Source organism: Gorilla gorilla, chromosome 10 (assembly GCF_029281585.2).
Source record: "Gorilla gorilla gorilla isolate KB3781 chromosome 10, NHGRI_mGorGor1-v2.1_pri, whole genome shotgun sequence".
In the NCBI taxonomy this organism is placed as follows: Eukaryota; Metazoa; Chordata; class Mammalia; order Primates; family Hominidae; genus Gorilla; species Gorilla gorilla.
In genome coordinates, this window is record NC_073234.2 from 62916650 (window position 1) to 62935542 (window position 18893).

The following is an 18893-nucleotide window of genomic DNA, read 5'->3' on the forward strand; positions in this document are numbered from 1 at the left end:
TTTAAGGCAAGATTGGGTGAGAATATTTCTTGGAAGTAAAGTATGGAGGCCTCTAAAGCCATATTAAAAATTTTAACTTAATTTCATAACCAATAAGGAGTTGCATGATTGAGGCTCTGCTTATGAAAACGAATCTGTCAATTGCAATTAAAAGTAATTGAAAGGGAGAAAAGTGTGGAAAATTAACAATTGTTTAGCTTAAAATAATAAAGGTCTGAGATAAACATGTGTACACTGGAGTGTTAAGGAGGTAACAAAGATGAGAACTATTGAAGAGGCAAAATTTACAGAACTTTCAGTAATTCTGAAGTATCATATGCATGCCCCTAAGAGCCCATATCTTAAATTTACTGTGAAGTATATATAAACTCACTTAATTTTCAAAAACTAACACCCAGATCAAGGAAACGAATATTACTAGTAGCCCCAAAAGACTCCTGCTTCTATTACTGCTTCCACCGATGATACTGACTTTTAACAGCATAGACTATTTTCAATTGCTTTGATACTTTATATAAATAAAATTATCCATTACATTCATTTTGTCTGTCTTCTTTCACTCATTATCATCCTTGTGAATATTTATGCACATTTTTGTGTGTTGGCAGTCTCATTGCTGTACAGTATTATACTATGTAGGCAAACAATAATTAATTAACCCATTCAACTGTTTGTGGGCATTAGAGTAGTTTCCAGTTGGCAGTAATAACATACAGTGCTGCTATGAGCTTTTGTGTTCATGCATTTTGGTGAATATATCCAAAATTTCTGTTGGATATATACCTCAGTATGGAATCAATGGATCATGTACATATGCAGCTTTAGTAAATAACGACGGTTTTCTAAAGTAGTTGTACCAATTAACAATCACATCAGACAAAAATGAGAGTTTCAGTTGCTTTGTATCCTTACAAATATTTTGTATTTTCTAACATTTTAGTCCTTCTGGCATGTGTATCATAGTTTGTCTTGGTGGGTTTCATTTGCATGTCTTTTAAATAATTTGTAAAATTACCATCTTTTTTTCCCTTTTTTCCATTTGTATATCCTCTTTTGAGAAGTGGTAAGAGCTTCTCAAATATTCTGGATATAATTCCTTTGTCAGATACATATGTGGCAAATAACTTCTTTCACTCTCCAAATTGCCATTTTACTCTTTTAATTTTGTCTTTTGATGAAAACAAGTTTTTAATTTTAATGTGGTTTAATGTATCAATTTTATCTTCTCTAATTCATGCAAAGGACATGGTTAGATGCCATAAAGTAAGTACAATACCTTAACTATGAATCTTTTGTTCAGGTGACTAGAATCTTCTTAACCTTTTTAAGGAGAATGCTAACTTCTTCTTTTATAGGACACACATTTACAGGATTTTACAAGTAAAGGAGAAGATATAAAGAATTACTCTAAATTGCCTATTGTGGGTGAACCAGAGTTACTATTGGCAAAATCAGATAAGTCAGTGAAATTCCTATTTAGGGGCAATTATGGCTTGGATTTTAGACACGCTGAATTTGAGGTATTTATGAAACATCTAAGCAGAAATCTCTAGTAGGCCTCAGACTTTAGTAGGAGGGTGATGGTCGGAACTGTGGAATTGTTTGGAATTACTGAGGGGAAGACTGTGGACACAAGAATGTGACCAAGAACAGAACCTTAATATATGCCTCTAGCTAGTGGTTGGATATTACTAATCCATATTTCAAATTGTCTGTTAGCAGTTTTAACTAGAAGCATCCTTGCCTCATACTAGAGGCATTTAAAACAAAACTCATTACCCTTTGTCCCCTGCTGTTCCCACTGTACTTCACATTTTCACTCCCACTGCACTTCACATTTCTGGTATCAGCCCTGATTCTTCCAGCCACTCAGATGCCAAACTTGGGAGCTAACAGTGACTCCTTGTTCGTTTTCATCCCTTTAGTTTGTCATAAATGTCTGTGAGTTCTTCCACTCATTTCTTAATTTTATTCTCATTGTCATTCCCTTGATTATTTTAATGATCTCTGAAATGGGTATTTCAAATTCTGGGCTCTTCCCCACTTGAATCCTTTTGTTGCAAAGCATTTTTATTTTTTTTTAGCTTCTGTTTACTGAGCCAGGCACTGCACAAAGTGGTTACATAAATATGTCCTTTAATTTTCATAAAATCCTGTTAAGAAATTGGGACTTAGGAGTTTAACTTTCTGTTGGTCAACACAGAGTCAGGATTCCAACCTAGATATATGGGAGTCTGAAGTCATCTAACTACTGTGCTCTCTTCCTTCACACAATCACCACATCTATAGTCCTAAAACCCTTTCACATGTTGCCTCTTCCACACCCCTTTTTCCCATGCAATAAAGAATGAAAGGCCTCTGGCCTGTATGCAAAGCCCTCCATAATATGATTTCCATCCATTTCCTCAAACTGTTATCAGTCGTCTGGCAAAACTGGTATGATCACTCTCTCCTTAATATAATACACACTCTAGAGTCTCCACGCCTTATCTCACACCATAGCCTTGGTTGTTACTCCAGCTTATTCCTTGCAGCTTAAAATAAATGTAGTGTACCTCTATAATGTAAACTGTAGTTACCTGAAACATTTATGTGTTTGTGACTGTATGCGTGCTTTTTGAAAGTCTGTCGTCCAAATTTTATTTTCTCCCTAAAGAATGAAATTATTTTCATGGCACATCCCATTAGTATTCTCTGCACACATAATACTGTAAATTCTCAAATTCCCTTTAATACATTTTTATTCTGTAGTGATGATTGTTAAGGCATGCTAACTCTTCAGTGGTATCATTTTCACAATTTTGTATCATTAATGAAGACCGTAAAGGCCTTTGTGCCAGCCTAACTGCCTTTCTAAGTTAGATATATGTATAATTTTTGGATATAAAAATTTTCCAACTGACTTCAAGTCACTTGACAGTAATTTTATTCACAAGAAAACTTCAACTCTAATTTTGTTTAAAAAAATGTTAAATAAACTAATGTCTTATATCTGGTGTCTCTCTTTAGTCACTTACTTTCCAACTCATTGAATACGTTTGTCAAAATATATCTGGCTGCACGTTTTCTTGGTAAAACATTAGTTTATTGTTCATGATTTAATAACCTAAATATCGATGGACCTGGTCTCCTAACACTTGTTCCTTTATTTAAATTACATTACAAAATTTGACACACATTGTTAGAAAACTACATTTTCATTACCTTATTTTTCTTTTCTACTTAATCATTAAACTTCCTAGAACCTGTTAAGTTTTTTAAAAACCTTAAAAATCTGGTATTATTTCTTTAGATTGTGTTTATTTTTTCCACTGTCATAAAATCATAGAGTGGAAGGTCCTTTAGCCATCATCTGTTCCAATCTTTCAGCTCATAAATGAGAAAATGAAGACCTATGGTTGTGCTGTGCTTAAAGTCATATAACTTGTTAGTGCAAGCACTGAGGATTTCTAAATTTCTGTCTAATGCTTCTCCATTAAACACACTACTCTATCTTTTTTTATTTATATTTAATAAGTTTTCTTAGAAATATGTAGTTTAAACAGTCAACAACTGCTTTAATACTGAGCCTTGCTCCTCAGAAGCAACTGATTTAACTACTCAAACTCTTTCTTCTGCTGTTTATATCTCTAGCTCCAAACAAATGTGTTACTTTTTCATATTTTTCAATTCAACTGCATTGTCTGTAGAATTTTTCCTCACGCTACATGCTCATTCCTCAACTCCCTAACCTCCCAATATTTTTACATCACAAATTTTGGTAATAATATTTCCTGTCTATATATAATGACTATTTTTTGAAAGCTGGAATTTATAATTGCCTCATTTTAATTTGCTTAATTTAGTACATATCTATTACTAATTCTTCCCCTAGACTACTTTTGGTAGTCAAACAAATCAGGTAAATTCCCCCATGTACCTGTGTGATTCTAGGGTACATAATTTTTAAATAAACTTTTTAGGATAGCCTTAATTTATAAAAAAATTATGAAAATAGTATAAAGAGTTCCCATACACCCATATTCATTTTTTCCTATTATTAGTGGGATACATTTGTCACAATTAATGAATCGATATTGATTCATTTTTTATTAAGTTCTTACTTCACTCAGATTTCCTTTTTACATAATATCCTTTTTATTTTCCAGAATCTCACCCAGAATCCAAATTACACTTAGTTGTTATAACTCTTTAAACTACTCTTGGGTGTGACAGTTTCATAGATATTTCTTGTTTTTGGTGAACTTGATAATTCTGAGAAATGTTGGGGAAATAATTTTAGAATGCCCCTGCTATGGTCTGATGTTTCTCCTCCCGCAATTCAAATGTTGAGACCAAATCCTTAGTGCAATAATATTAAGCGGTGGAGTCTCCAGGGGGTAATTAGGTCATGAGGGCTCCACCCCATAAATGGGATTAGTGTCCTTGTAAAAGAGGCCTGAGGAAGCATGCTTGTGCCTTTGCCATGTGAAGATGAAGCAAGAAGGCTCCATCTGTGAAGCAGAGCAAGCTCTCACCAGACACCAGATCTACTGCTGCCTTGGTCTTGGACTTCTTAGCCTCCAACATCGTTAGAAATAAATTTCTGTTACATATAAACCACCAAATCTAAGGTATTTTGTGATATCAGTCTGAATGGACTAAAACAGCCCCTCATTTGGGATTAGATACTTTTCTTATGATTAGATTGGGGTTATGGATTTGGGGGAGGAAGACCACAGAATAAAATCCTCATTACAGTGAATCAAGAATACATACCATCAACATGACGAATCACTGTTGGTGATTGCCTTGATCACTTAGCTGAGCTAGTGTTTGTCAAATTTCTTCACTCCAAGTTTATTCCATTTTTCCCCCTTTCTGTACTGTCTCTTTTTAGAAGGGAGCTAATATTGTTCAGCCCACACTTAAGAGGCTGAGAGTTACCATTCACTTCCTTGAGGGTAGATACCTACATAAATTATTTGGAATTCTTCTGGACAGGAGATTTATCTATTCTTCTCCATTTATGTATATATTCAGTCATTTATGTCATTATGGATTAATGAATATTTACTTTACATTTTTGTTTGTACTTTAATGTTACTTTATTTTGTTGTTTTAATGATTCTAGCTTTGGTCACTGGGAACTCTTTCTGTTGGCCCCTGTGACTCTTTTACATGGAGACACAATGTCCATCATTGTGAGATTTTTTTCTTTTACCATTTTCTTACTTTGTGGCACTAGCATATGCTCCAAGGACATTGTGTATATTTTCCATCCTGGTCTAAAGACCAGCCATTTCTGTAAGAAGTCTTTGTTCCCTTATTGGAGAATGGCATTAAAAATCAAGATTTGGGCATGGGGCATGACTGTTGCTTCTGCAGCATCATTGCTTCCAGGTTTTCTCAGCTGATGGGCAAGGAAATATGTGCATACTAATCTATTTATGCAAGTTACATTTTATATGTCATTTATGGATTACATTAAGCTAAACATGAGTTCACATTTGATATCTTCAGTATATTTCCAAATTTAATCCTTTATGACATGTATCATTCTAGCCTCCTTTCTTTGCTTATTTCTAACCTTCCATACCAAGAGTGAGAAACATTGCTCCCAATTAAGTAAATACATCCCTTGTGTATTTACTTAATTTCTCAATTCCAGTATACATATTTAGTGGTTTCAGAATTGTTAACCTATAGCTCTGGAAGAAACCACCTTATCTACTAGAGTATAATGCTTATGTTTTGTCTTCATCCCTACAGACCATATTCATATCCAAATTCAGAACCATCTTCCCTCACTGTAGTAATACAGTTAGATACTTTTGATGCATTCTGAGTTCCATTCTAAGATTCCTTGACCTCCTAAATGACTTTTAAACATTTTCATACAATAGAGTTAAGTATTTGTACTGTAAAATTCTATAGGTTTTGACAAATGCATAGTGTCAGGCAGTCACCGTTATAGTATCATACAAAATCTTTTTCAACACCCTAAAAGCAATCCCTACATTTCACTATTCAACTCTCCTCCTTCCAAACCCTTGGCAAAGACTGATTGGTTTTCCAAGTCCAAATTTTGCCTTTTTCAAAATGTAACATAATTGGCATCCTATAGCACATAGCCTTTTCAGACTGGCTTTTTTTCATTTGGCGGCATGCATTTAAGATGCATCTGTATTTGTTTATACTTTGATAGCTCATTCCTGTTTTAGTGCTGAATAGCATTACATTATATGAATGTACTTGAATTTTTCTATTTACCTATGTAAGGACATCTTGGTTGTTTTCAGTTTGAGGCCATTATGAATAAAGCTGCTACAAACATTTGTATATAGGTTTTGTATGAACATAAGTTTTCAAAGCACTTGGGCAGATATCTAAGAGTGTAGTTGCTAGATTATATGGCAAGACTATGTTTAGCTTTGCAAGAAACCACCAGTCTTCCGAAATGGCTCCACCATTTTTTTTTCCCACCAGGAATTAATGAGAGTTTGAGTTGCTCTGCATACTTGCTATCATTTGGTATTGTCAGCTTTTTTTTGTATGCTAAACAGTCTAATAGGTGTATAGCAGTATCTCATTGTTGCTTTAATTTGCATTTTCCTGCTGACACACGATGTTAAATGTCTATTTGTATGCTTACTTCCTGTCTGCATATCATCTTTGATGACATGTTTGTTCAGAACTTTTTCTCACTTTTTAATCGGGCTTTTTTTTGTTGCTGATTTTGTTGTTGGTTTTTCTGGTATATTTTGGATATAAGTCCTTTATCATATATTTGTGTTGTACATATTTTCTCCCAGTCTATGAATTGTGTTATTGTTTTAAGAGTCTCTTTTGCAGAGCAGAAATTTTTAATTTTAATAAGGTTTTTTAGATTTTTATTTCATGGATCATGCTTTGGTGCTGTATCTAAAAACTCATCGACAAACCGAAGGTCAATTAGATTTTCTCCCATGTTTCATCTTCCAGAAAATTTATTGTTTTGCATTTTAAATTTAGGTCTCTGTCTTAGTCCATCTGCGCTGCTATAACAAAATACTTGAGGCAGGGTAATTTAGAAAGAAGACAAATTTATTTCTCACAGTTCTGGAGGTGAAGTCCAAGATCAAGGCATCAGAAGGTTTGATGTCTGGTAAGGGCTCCATCTTGGCTTCTAAGAAGTTGCCTTACTGCTGCATACTCTGGAGGGGTGAAATGCTGTGTCCTCAAAGGGTGGCATGAATGGCAGGGCTAGAAAGGAGCAAACTCCCTCTGTCAAGCGTTTTTATAAGGGCACTGTATCCTGTTTATGAGGGCAGGGACTTCATGACTCAATTACCTCTTAAAGGCCACACTTCTTACTACTGTTGCATTAGGAATTAAGTTTCAACATAAATTTTGACAAAAGCATTCAAACTATAGCAGACTCTGATCCATTTTACATTAATTTTTGTGAAAGGCCTGTAAATATCTGTTATAGGAGTGTTTGCTTGTGTGGCTGGCTCATGTGGCAGCATTGAATCCTTCTCAATCTCTTTAAGCAGTGAAAAAGCTCAGATGTAGAGTTCTACTCTCTGTAATTTACTGTAATTTAAACTTTAGCACAAAAACATTTTCTTCAGTATAACTCTAGATTTTATTCAGTGCACGTGTCTATGCTAAAATTTAGAGGCACGGGACATTTAAAAAGTTTCTCTATAACTTTACAGAAAGTTTCTGGCTTTCCCAAACTAAGACTAGATACCTTGCAGAAAATGAAACAGAAAATTTGAACTATTCTATATCTTATTTAGAAATTTTCATTTTCCTTGAGCCATGTAAAATTATAAACCACTGTTTATAATTATTTGGGGTTTAATAAAAAAAGTTCATTGATCACATTTATAGTTAGTGTTCTTAATGATAAAGTGAGATCTTTCTAGATTTATTTAAGATTCTAATTTCAATTTTTTAAAGCATTTCCAATTTCAGTTAACTTACACAATTTCTTAAGTAGGAAAAAAGTTTTACTGAATACAGTTAAGATAGTTGGAAGCTGGGGTCCTAATTTCCTCCCCAATTTAGAAAATGAAAGAGATATTGGGGATACATTTAAGAGTGAGCCAGGAAAAAAACTCAGACTCTCACTTCTACCATAGCATTTTCAAGTAAGAAATCATACAGAAAACTGCTATAATATTGGCAACACAGAGTGAGATTATCAGTAAGGGAGGAAAACAGTATTTTATTTATCAATCAAGAGGAAGTCCCACATGTTCCCAAGTAAAACTTTTCATCATACTCCTTTTAATAACCAGAGGATGTACCTTTTAGTGCTGTGGTACCAAGTTAGCCCTTAGTAAATGTGGAGCCTATAAATGTCAAGTAAAGAAAGCTGTCAAAATGGAATCAGAATCCTTTGAAAATATTCACCTTTGCAGTGATGTCACTCTAACTGTGCAATGCTTTTAACTTTTTAACGTGTTTCTAAATATTAAGCACGCCAAGCTCTGAATTCTAAGATACAATACCTCAATAGATTCAAATCTTAGTGGATTGGACCTTGACCTGGATATAAGGCTTTCCCTTTTACTAAAACTGAATTTAGAGATAAAAGCTTTTTTTCTCTTTCACTATGGAATAGGAAACTTGACTGACTTAGTGTCTAGCATCAGCTACTACTTTAAGAAACATTTTCTTGCCAGGATTTTGATACCCTTTATTAGTGTCTGCTGACTGGTAGAGAATATATACGAGGGAGAAATGCTCAGAAGATTCTAGCTTGTGGCAAATCTGATAGGAAACAGGTCAAATATAAATCATAGCATTGACAAGGAAGACAACTCTAATTAGCATTTCTATTTATGCTTAATTTTTCAGCATGTTAAGAGAGGGAATATGAAGATGAAACTGTAACTGCTTGGTGGCAAAAATAATCTGTTTTCTGGCAATTTTTGAAAGCATCAACTAAAATAAGAAATTATTAAATATAGATATAAGTTATTTTATATCATACTTATGTAAGTATCAAATTTTGATTAAGGTCACCTTTAACCCATAAAAGAAAAAAACTAATATGAATGGGTCAAGAAGAATAATAAAATGATAGGGGAGACTCAGGAAAACAACGGATGTTATTATATAATAGTAAGAGAAATCACTGAGTTAGGATTCAGGAGGACTGAATGTTTGTTTTAGCTCGGCTGCTACATGGCTATTTGATTTTAGGCAAAGTGGTCACTTCATCTCTTGGATTCAATTTCTCCATCTGTTACATTGGGGTCACAGCATCTGAGATCTTTTCCATCTTTCAGTTTCTCTGAATACATAAGAAGAAATAACACAGGTCAAAACATTTTGAAAAATATAAAACTCTACACAAGAGCAAGGTGTTACTGTCATTGGTGAAATTTCTTACCTAAAGACAACAGGGACAGATTTCACAGCTGTTACTGACAAGTGGGGAGATTCTGCAGGTGGGTCATGTAGACATGCTGCTTCAGGCTGAGCCTTGCAGGAGTGAGGAACTTCACACCCAAATAACTGCTAAGAGGAACAGTGCCATTGATGGCCTCCATGCCTGGGAGTCTTTACAGCAATGTACACAGGACTAGGAGGGCAATGTTGCAAAACCTCATAATCTTGTAGCCCCTTCTTGAAAGCAGAAATATAATAGGACAATTTCCATAGCAGAATTTTACTTCTTTTAGCCTCCAAAAAGATCAAAGAATTCCCAGGCGTCTCTACAGATTAGCTTTCTTCAACTGGCCTTTCTAGCCCTTTAAGAATCAGCATTCTCATGAACATAGGCTTCTTTATTCCTTAAGAAAAAAAAGATGAACAAAATGTGATTGGTTGTTATTTACTAATGTTTACATACATACACTTCATCTGAGAAGTCTCAGCTCCAAATGCAGTTGATGAGGGCTGGAAAAGTGACAAAATGAACACTTGTTTCACTTCAAGTTTCCCTAGGCCCTTCTTCCCTACTGTCCCCACCCCCTTGCCCCCCACAGCTATTTAAAAGATGCCATTTTTATTTATTTATATACTCATTAAATAGGTAATAATTTACATGATCATCAAAATGATATAAAAAATCTATTAAAAAGTTTGCCCTGTTGGATATCCTCTCTCACCACTCCTATTCAACACAGTGTTGGAAGTTCTGGCCAGGGGAATCAGGCAGGAGAAGGAAATAAAGGGTATTCAGTTAAGAAAAGAGGAAGTTAAATTGTCCCTGTTTGCAGATGACATGATTGTATATTTAGAAAACCCCATCGTCGCAGCCCAAAATCTCCTTAAACTGATAAGCAACTTCAGCAAAGTCTCAGGATACAAAATCAATGTGCAAAAATCACAAGCATTCTTATACACCAATAACAGACAGAGAGCCAAATCATGAGTGAACTCCCATTCACAATTGCTTCAAAGAGAATAAAATACCTAGGAATCCAACTTACAAGGGATGTGAAAGACCTCTTCAAGGAGAACTACAAACCACTGCTCAACGAAATAAAAGAGGATACAAACAAATGGAAGAACATTCCATGCTCATGGGTAGGAAGAATCAATATCATAAAAATGGCCATACTGCCCAAGGTAATTTATAGATTCAATGCCATCCCTATCAAGCTAACAATGACTTTCTTCACAGATTTGGAAAAACTACTTTAAAGTTCATATAGAACCAAAAAAGAACCCACATTGCCAAGACAATCCTAAGCAAAAAGGACAAAGCTGGAGGCATCAGGCTACCTGACTTCAAAGTATATTATAAGGCTATAGTAACCAAAACAGCATGGTACTGGTACCAAAACAGAGATATAGACCAATGGAACAGAACAGAGCCCTCAGAAACAACACCATATATCTACAACCATCTGATCTTTGACAAACCTGGCAAAAACAAGCAATGGGGAAAGGATTCCCTATTTAATAAATGATGCTGGGAAAACTGGCTAGCCATATGTAGAAAGCTGAAACTGGATCCCTTCCTTACACCTTATACAAAAATTAATTCAAGATGGATTAAAGACTTAAATGTTAGACCTAAAACCATAAAAACGCTAGAAGAAAACCTAGGCAATACCATTCAGGACATAGGCATGGGCAAGGGCTTCATGTTTAAAACAGCAAAAGCAATGGCAACAAAAGCCAAAGTTGACAAATGGGATCTAATTAAACTAAAGAGCTTTTGCACAGCAAAAGAAACTACTATGAGTGAACAGGCAACCTACAGAATGGGAGAAAATTTTTGCAATCTACTCATCTGACAAAGGGCTAATATCCAGAATGTACAAAGAACTCAAACAAATTTACAAGAAAGAAACAACCTCATCACAAAGTGGGTGAAGGAAATGAACAGACACTTCTCAAAAGAAGACATTTATGTAGCCAATAGACACAACAAAAAATGCTCATCATCACTGGCCATCAGAGAAATGCAAACCAAACCACACTGAGATACCATCTCACACCAGTTAGAATGGCGATCATTAAAAAGTGAGGAAACAACAGGTGCTGAAGAGGATGTGGAGAAATAGGAACACTTTTACACTGTTGGTGGGCCTGTAAACTAGTTCAACCATTGTGGAAGTCAGTGTGGCGATTCCTCAAGGTTCTAGAACTAGAAATACCATTTGACCCAGTCATCCCATTACTGGGTTTATACCCAAAGGATTATAAATCATGCTGCTATAAAGGCACATGCACACATATGTTTATTGAGGCACTATTCACAATAGCAAAGACTTGGAACCAACCCAAATGTCCAACAATGATAGACTGGATTAAGAAAATGTGGCACATATACACCATGGAATACTATGCAGCCATAAAAAAGATGAGTTCATTTCCTTTGTAGGGACAAGGATGAAATTGGAAATCATCATTCTCAGTAAACTATCATAAGAACAAAAATCCAAACACCGCATATTCTCACTCATAGGTGGGAATTGAACAATGAGAACACATGGACACAGGAAGGGGAACATCACACTCTGGGGACTGTTGTGGGGTGAGGGGAGGGGGGAGGGATAGCTTTAGGAGATATACCTAATGCTAAATGACAAGTTAATGGGTGCAACACACCAGCATGGCATAGGTATACATATGTAACTAACCTGCACATTGTGCACATGTACCCTAAAACTTGAAGTATAATAATAATAAAATAAAATAAAAGATTAGACAAAACAGTGATACCTTAATATACTCATAATAAATTACTCATTTTTTAAAATAAAACAGTGGAAATACAAAAAAAAAAAGAAAATGTGACACATATACACCATGGAATACTATACAGCCATAAAAAAGGATGAGTTCATGTCCTTTGTAGGGACATGGATTAAGCTGGAAACCATCATTCTCAGCAAACTATCCCAAGAAAAAAAACCAAACACCGCATGTTCTCACTCATAGGTGGGAATTGAACAATGAGAACACTTAGACACAGGAAAGGGAACATCACACACTGGGGCCTGTCATGGGGTTTGGGGAGTGGGGAGGGAAAGCATTAGGAGATATACCTAATGTAAATGAGGAGTTAATGGGTGCAGCACACCAACATGGCACATGTATACATATGTAACAAATCTGCACGTGGTGCACATGTACCCTAGAACTTAAAGTATGAAAAAAAATTGAAAAAAAAAGTTTGCCCTGTCTATCCAATTTATTTCCTGAGCCTTGCAATCAGCCTTTTTAGTTGCTTCTATATCTATTCAGTGTTTCTTTATATATATCAACAGAACTGTTTGCATGTCTTCTTATTTCTCTTCTTTATCACATAAAAAGTTTATGTGCCCAATACATTCTTGTGCTCCTTGTCCCCAAACTTTTCTAATATAGACTGCCATTTATGCACTTTGTAATGTAATGGTCACATGGTTCCATTTATAGTAAGCAGAAAAAGCCGAGTCTGATTCATTGAAAGGTTATTGCCCTTCTGAGGAGGAAATTAAAACTATGTAGCAATCTTAATTTTAAAGTAAATTGTGGTGCTGTGGCATAGCTGTGACCCTAGGCAACAATCTCATCTAACAGTCTTAGAACATTCTGTTGGCATTTGATGTCCTTAATAGCCCAAAGAAACCACATAAAAGTGCTTTAAAAAAAGACTTGTTGAATTCAATTAAATTTAGAAGAAACTTGGCTGTTTTGCTTTTGTTTCACTTTTGCTTTAGTTTAAAAACTGTGAGGATGAGGCAAGTAGCTTAGATGTTAAAACTTAAGTAATAAACAGATGGGGAGAAGACATAAGTGTGAAAAACTGTCAGTCTATCCATCCATTCATGCATGCAGCAAGAATTACTGAGCTCCTGCTATGCTCCAGAAATGATTCCACACCCTGGGGATACAGTGGTAAAAATGCCAAGCTCATAACAGCTTGATGCCTGTATTCTAGGCTCTAGCATATTCTGTTACCCTATACAAAGGCACTATGACCTGCCACCAAAATTACTGCTCTGCCTCCTATCTCATTTCCTCATTTCTATCCATCTAGCCTTTGGTCTACACTCGTAACAGCAGCCAGACTTGTTCTGTTAAAAAACAAAGGCCAGATGATGTCATCCCTACTCAAAATCCCCTGATAGTTTCTCATCCCCTTTGAGTAAAAGCCAACGTTCTTATAAAGCCTACACGATCTAGCTCTCTTACTGATCAGTAAAACTACATAATGATACATTTAGATATAAAACATTATAAAGACTATGAAAAATGTAGAGTAATATATAACAGCATTTCTCTTTCCACTGAGCAATATTAAGTACTTAGTGTGTACAGATTACTGATGCTACCTCTTTAGATTCCAGGTATGAGAACGGTTATGACTGAGTACTAAGTGCAGGCATTGGCTGAAGTAACCATAGATTTCCTTTCATAAAAGCATTGACATATTTAATGGAAGTGGTAGATAAACATTCATTATTTCTGCTGTACCATTGTCCTATCTATCCATTAAGAAAATACGCAAGAAAGCACAGCAGAAAAAAAATTGGTTGAAAATAGTAGATTTAGGCAAGGCTGAATTGAAGATCTTTAATTCTTTCCCTTGGAATTTCTCAGAGTTCAGAGACAGGCTCAATAATAAAACAATTCAATGCCTTAAATGAAATATAAATCAATGCCTTAAATAATACTGTTTTATTTTGCAAATGAATGAAAAGATCCCAACTTTATGTTTCCCAAAACATCGAAAAGAGGATTAAAAAGGTGGTTGGCTATATTTTTTTCCAAACAGAGTCAGATATTAAATGTTACAGATAATTTTCAGCCAACTGACAGGAAGACTTTTAAACTATAATAGTTTTATATCCTTCCATGTAACTTTTGGTAAAGTGGATTATACGGCTAGGATTTCCAGACAATATACTAAAAAAAAAACCACTCTCAATTGCTTGAAAGAAAATAGTTCATACTATTTACCATGGCTGCATTCTGAATTTTAAATGCAAATAGTACAGTTATGCAATAGACACTCAAAAAATCTATTGAATGAATTAATAAACAAATAGATCCAAATAAGTCTTTCTTGCATATTGATTAGCAGAAAGAAAACAAAGAACCAGAACCATCTAGGAGATTTACCTATATTTGGGATAGGAACCTCTCTTCCTCTGGAATTCCTTGCGGGGACATGCATTTAAGTTGTGCTTTAGATCCCATGAAGCAGCATGGGGGTGCAGAAAGAGAAGGCTGGTGGTGGTCAAAGACTCCTGAGCTCATATCATGGCATCCTGTTTGCTAGCTGACAAAGTGATCTTATGTGTGTTAGTTCTGTGGTTCCATTTTGCTATCTATAAAATTTGCCTAACACTACCTCCCTTACAGAAACATAGTGAGGATAAAGGAGGTAACATCTGTACAGATCTCATGGTCTTTGCATTTAAGTTCTCTCTCATTGAAATACTCTTTTCTCAACACATTGCTTAGCTGTTTCCTTCTTTTTATATTTTTTCCATAGGTTATTGGGATACAGGTGATATTTGGCTACATGAGCATGTTCTTTAGTGGTGATTTGTGAGATTTTAGTGCACCCATCATCCAAGCAGTATACATTGCACCCTATTTGTAGCCTTTTATCCCTTGCCTCTCTACCACTCTTCCCCCCAAGTCCCCAAAATCCATTGTATCATTCTTATGCCTTTGCATCCTCATAGCTTAGCTCCCACGTATCAGTGAGAACATACAATGTTTGGTTTTCCATTCCTGAGTCACTTCACTTAGAATAATAGTCTCCAGTCTCACCCAGTTTGCTGCAAATGCTGTTAATTCATTCTTCTTTTTCTCTGGGTAGATACCCAGTAGTGGGATTGCTGGATCAAATGGTAGTTCTAATTTTAGTTCTTTAAGGAATCTTCCCACTGTTTTCCATAGTGGCTGTACTAGTTTACATTCCCACCAGCAGTGTAGATGTGTTCCCTGATCACCCCATACACACCAACAGCTACTGTTTTTTGATTTTTCGATTATGTCCATTCTTGCAGGAGTAAGGAGGTATTGCTTTGTGGTTTTGATTTGCATTCCCCTGATAATTCGTGATGCAGAGGAGTTTTTCATGTTTTTTGGCCATTTGTATATCTTCTTTGAGAATTGTCTATTCAGGTCCTTAGCCCACTTTTTGATGGGATTGTTTGTTTTTTTCTTACTGATTTGTTTGAGTTCATTGTAGATTCTGGATATTAGTCCTTTGTCAGATGTATAAATTGTGAAGATTTCCTCCCACTTTGTGGATTGCCTGTTTCCTCTGCTGACTGTTCCTTTTGCTGTGCAAAAGGCTCTTTAGTTTAATTAAGTCCCAGCTATTTATCTTTGTTTTTATTGCATTTGCTTTTGGGTTCTTGCTCATGAAATCCTTGCCTAAGCCAATGTCTAAAAGGGTTTTTCCAATGTTATCTTCTAGAATTTTTACAGTTTCAGGTCTGAGATTTAAGCCCTTAATCCATCTTGAGTTGCTTTTTGTATAAGGTGAGAGCTGAGGATCCAGTTTCATTCTCCTACTTGTAGCTAGCCAATTATCCCAGCACCATTTGTTGAAAAGGGTGTCCTTTCCCCACTTACTGTTTTGGTTTGGTTTGTTGAAGATCAGCTGGCTGTAAGTATTTGGGTTTATTTCTTGGTTCACTATTCTATTCCATTGGTCTATGTGCCTATTTTTGTACCAGTACCATGCTGTTTTGGTGACTATGGCCTTGTAGTATAGTTTAAAATCAGGTAGTGTGATGCATTCAGATTTGTTCTTTTTGCTTAGTCTTGCTTTGGCTATTTGGGCTCCTTTTGGTTCCATGTGAATTTTAGAACTGTTTTTTCTAACTCTGTGAAGAATGATGGTGGTATTTTGATGGGGATAGCATTGAATTTGTAGATTGCTTTTGGCAGTATGGTCATTTTCACAATATTGATTCTACCCATCCATGAGTATGGGGTGTGTTTTCATTTGTTTGTGTCGTCTATGATTTCTTTCAGCAGTGTTTTGTAGTTTCCCTTGTAGAGGACTTTCACCTCCTTTGTTAGGTATATTTCTAAGTATTTTTATTTTTATTTTTATTTTTGCAGCTATTTTAAAAGGAGTTGAGTTCTTCATTTGATTCCTACTTGGTCACTGATGGTATATAGAAGAGCTACTGATTTGTGTACAATAATCTTGTATCCAGAAACTTTGCTGAATTCTTTCATCAGTTCTAGGAGCTTTCTGGAGGAATCTGTAGGGTTTTCGAGGTAAATGATCATATCATCAGCAAACAGTGACAATTTGACTTCCTCTTTATTGATTTTGATGCCCTTTATTTCTTTCTCTTGTCTGTGTTTAGGATTTCTAGTACTATGCTGATGAGGAGTGATCTGAAAGTAGGCATCCTTGTCTTGTTTCATTTCTCAGAGGGAATGTTTTCAACTTTTCCCCATTCAGTATTCTTTAATTACATTGAGGCATGTCCCTTGTATGCCAATTTTGCTGAGAGTTTTAATCATAAGGCGATGCTGCATTTTGTCAAATGCTTTTTCTGCATCTATTGAGATGATCATATGACTTTTGTTTTAAATTCTGTTTATGTGGTGTATCACATTTATTGACTCGAGTATGTTAAGCCATCCCTGCATCGCTGGTATGAAATCCACTTGATCATGGTGGATTCTCTTTTTGATATGCTGCTGGATTTGGTTAGCTAGTATTTTCTTAAGGATTTTAGCATCTATCTTCATCAGGGATATTGGTCCATAGTTTTCTTTTTTGGTTATGTCATTTCCTGGTTTTGGTATTAGGGTGATGCTGGCTTCATAGAATGAATTAGAGAAGGTTCCCTCTTTATCTTGTGGAATAGTGTCAAAAGGATTTTTGCCACTTCTTCTTTCAATGGTAGAATTCTGCTGTGAATCCATCTGGTCCTGGACTTTTTCTGTTGCTAATTTTTAAATTACCATTTCAATCTCACTCCTTGTTATTGGTCTGTTCAGGGTATCTAATTCTTCCTGACTTAAGCTGGAAGGGTTGTTTTTCCAGGAATTTATCCATCTCCTAGTTTTTCTAGTTTATGTGCATAAAAGTGTTCATAGCAGCCTTGAATGATTTTTTTTATTCCCGTGTTGTCAGTTGTAATAGTTGTTTCCTTTCCTAATGAGGTTATTTGGATTTTCTCTCTTCTTTTCTTGGTTAATCTTGCTAATGATCTATCAATTTTATTTACCTTTTCAAGGAACCAGCTTTTTATTTCATTTATCTTTTTATTTTTTTTTATGTTTCAATTTCTTCTAGTTCTGCTCTGATCTTTGTTATTCATTGTGCTATTTGTTGCCTGTGTATCTTGGGTGTTTTGTTTTTTGTTTTTGCTTTTTAACTTGTGTTTTTGTTTTATATGTCCTGTGTGATTTATGCTTTAAAGAGTTCTCTTTTGATGTGTTTCCAGGATTTGTTTCAAGATTTAGAGCTCCTTGTAGCAGTTCTTGTAGTGGTGGCTTGGTAGTGGCGAATTCTCTCAGCATTTGTTTGTCTGAAACAGACTGTAACTTTCCTTCATGTGATGCTTAGTTTTGCTGGATGCAAAATTCCTGGCTGATAATTGTTTTGTTTGACAAGGCTGAAGATAGGGCCCCAATCCCTTCTAGCTTGTAGTGTTTCTGCTGAAAAATCTGCTGTTAATTTGATAGGTTTTCCTTTATAGGTTGCCCGGTGCTTCTGTCTCACAGCTCTTAAGATTCTTTCCCTCATCTTAACTTTGGGTAACCTGATGACAATGTGCCTCAGTGAAGAACTTTTTGCAATGAATTTCCCAGGTGTTCTTTGTGCTTCTTGTATTTGCATGTCTAGGTCTCTAGTAAGGCTGGGGAAGTTTTCCTCAATTATTCCCCCAAATATGTTTTCCAAACTTTTAGATTTCTCTTCTTCCTCAGGAATACTGATTATTTTTAGGTTTGGTCATTTAGCATAATCCCAGACTTCTTGGAGGCTTTGTTCATATTTTCTTATTCTTTTTTCTTTGTCTTTTTTGGATGGGTTAATTTGAAGACCTTGTGTTTGAGCTCTGAATTTCTTTCTTCTACTTCTCCATTTCTATTGCTGAGACTTTTCAGAGAGCATTTTGCATTTCTATAAGTGTGTCTATTTCCTGAAGTTTTGATTTTTTTTTTCTTTATGCTATTTCCTTGAATATGTCTCCCTTCAATTCTTGTATTGGTATTGGATTTCCTTGCATTGGGCTTCACCTTTCTCTGGTGCCTCCTTGGTTAGCTTCATAACTAACCTCCTGAATTCTTTTTCAGGTATTTCAGGGATTTCTTCTTGGTTTGATCCATTGCTGGTGAGCTAGTGTGATTTTTGGGGGATGTTAAAGAACCTTGTTTTGTCATATTACCAGAGCTGGTTTTCTGGTTCCTTCTCATTTGGGTATGCTCTGTCAGAGGGAAGTTTTAGAGCTGAAGGCTGTTCAGATTCTTTTGAC

The 18893-nt window shown here is 35.4% G+C and overlaps 1 non-coding gene across 1 annotated transcript; it reads right to left on the minus strand.

Annotated features, from left to right (window-relative positions):
- Positions 1-1237: 1237 nt before the first annotated feature.
- LOC115930347 (U6atac minor spliceosomal RNA) lies at positions 1238-1360 on the minus strand. The gene has a single exon (XR_004066983.1). It is a non-coding gene; the product is annotated as a U6atac minor spliceosomal RNA (small nuclear RNA).
- Positions 1361-18893: the final 17533 nt, after the last annotated feature.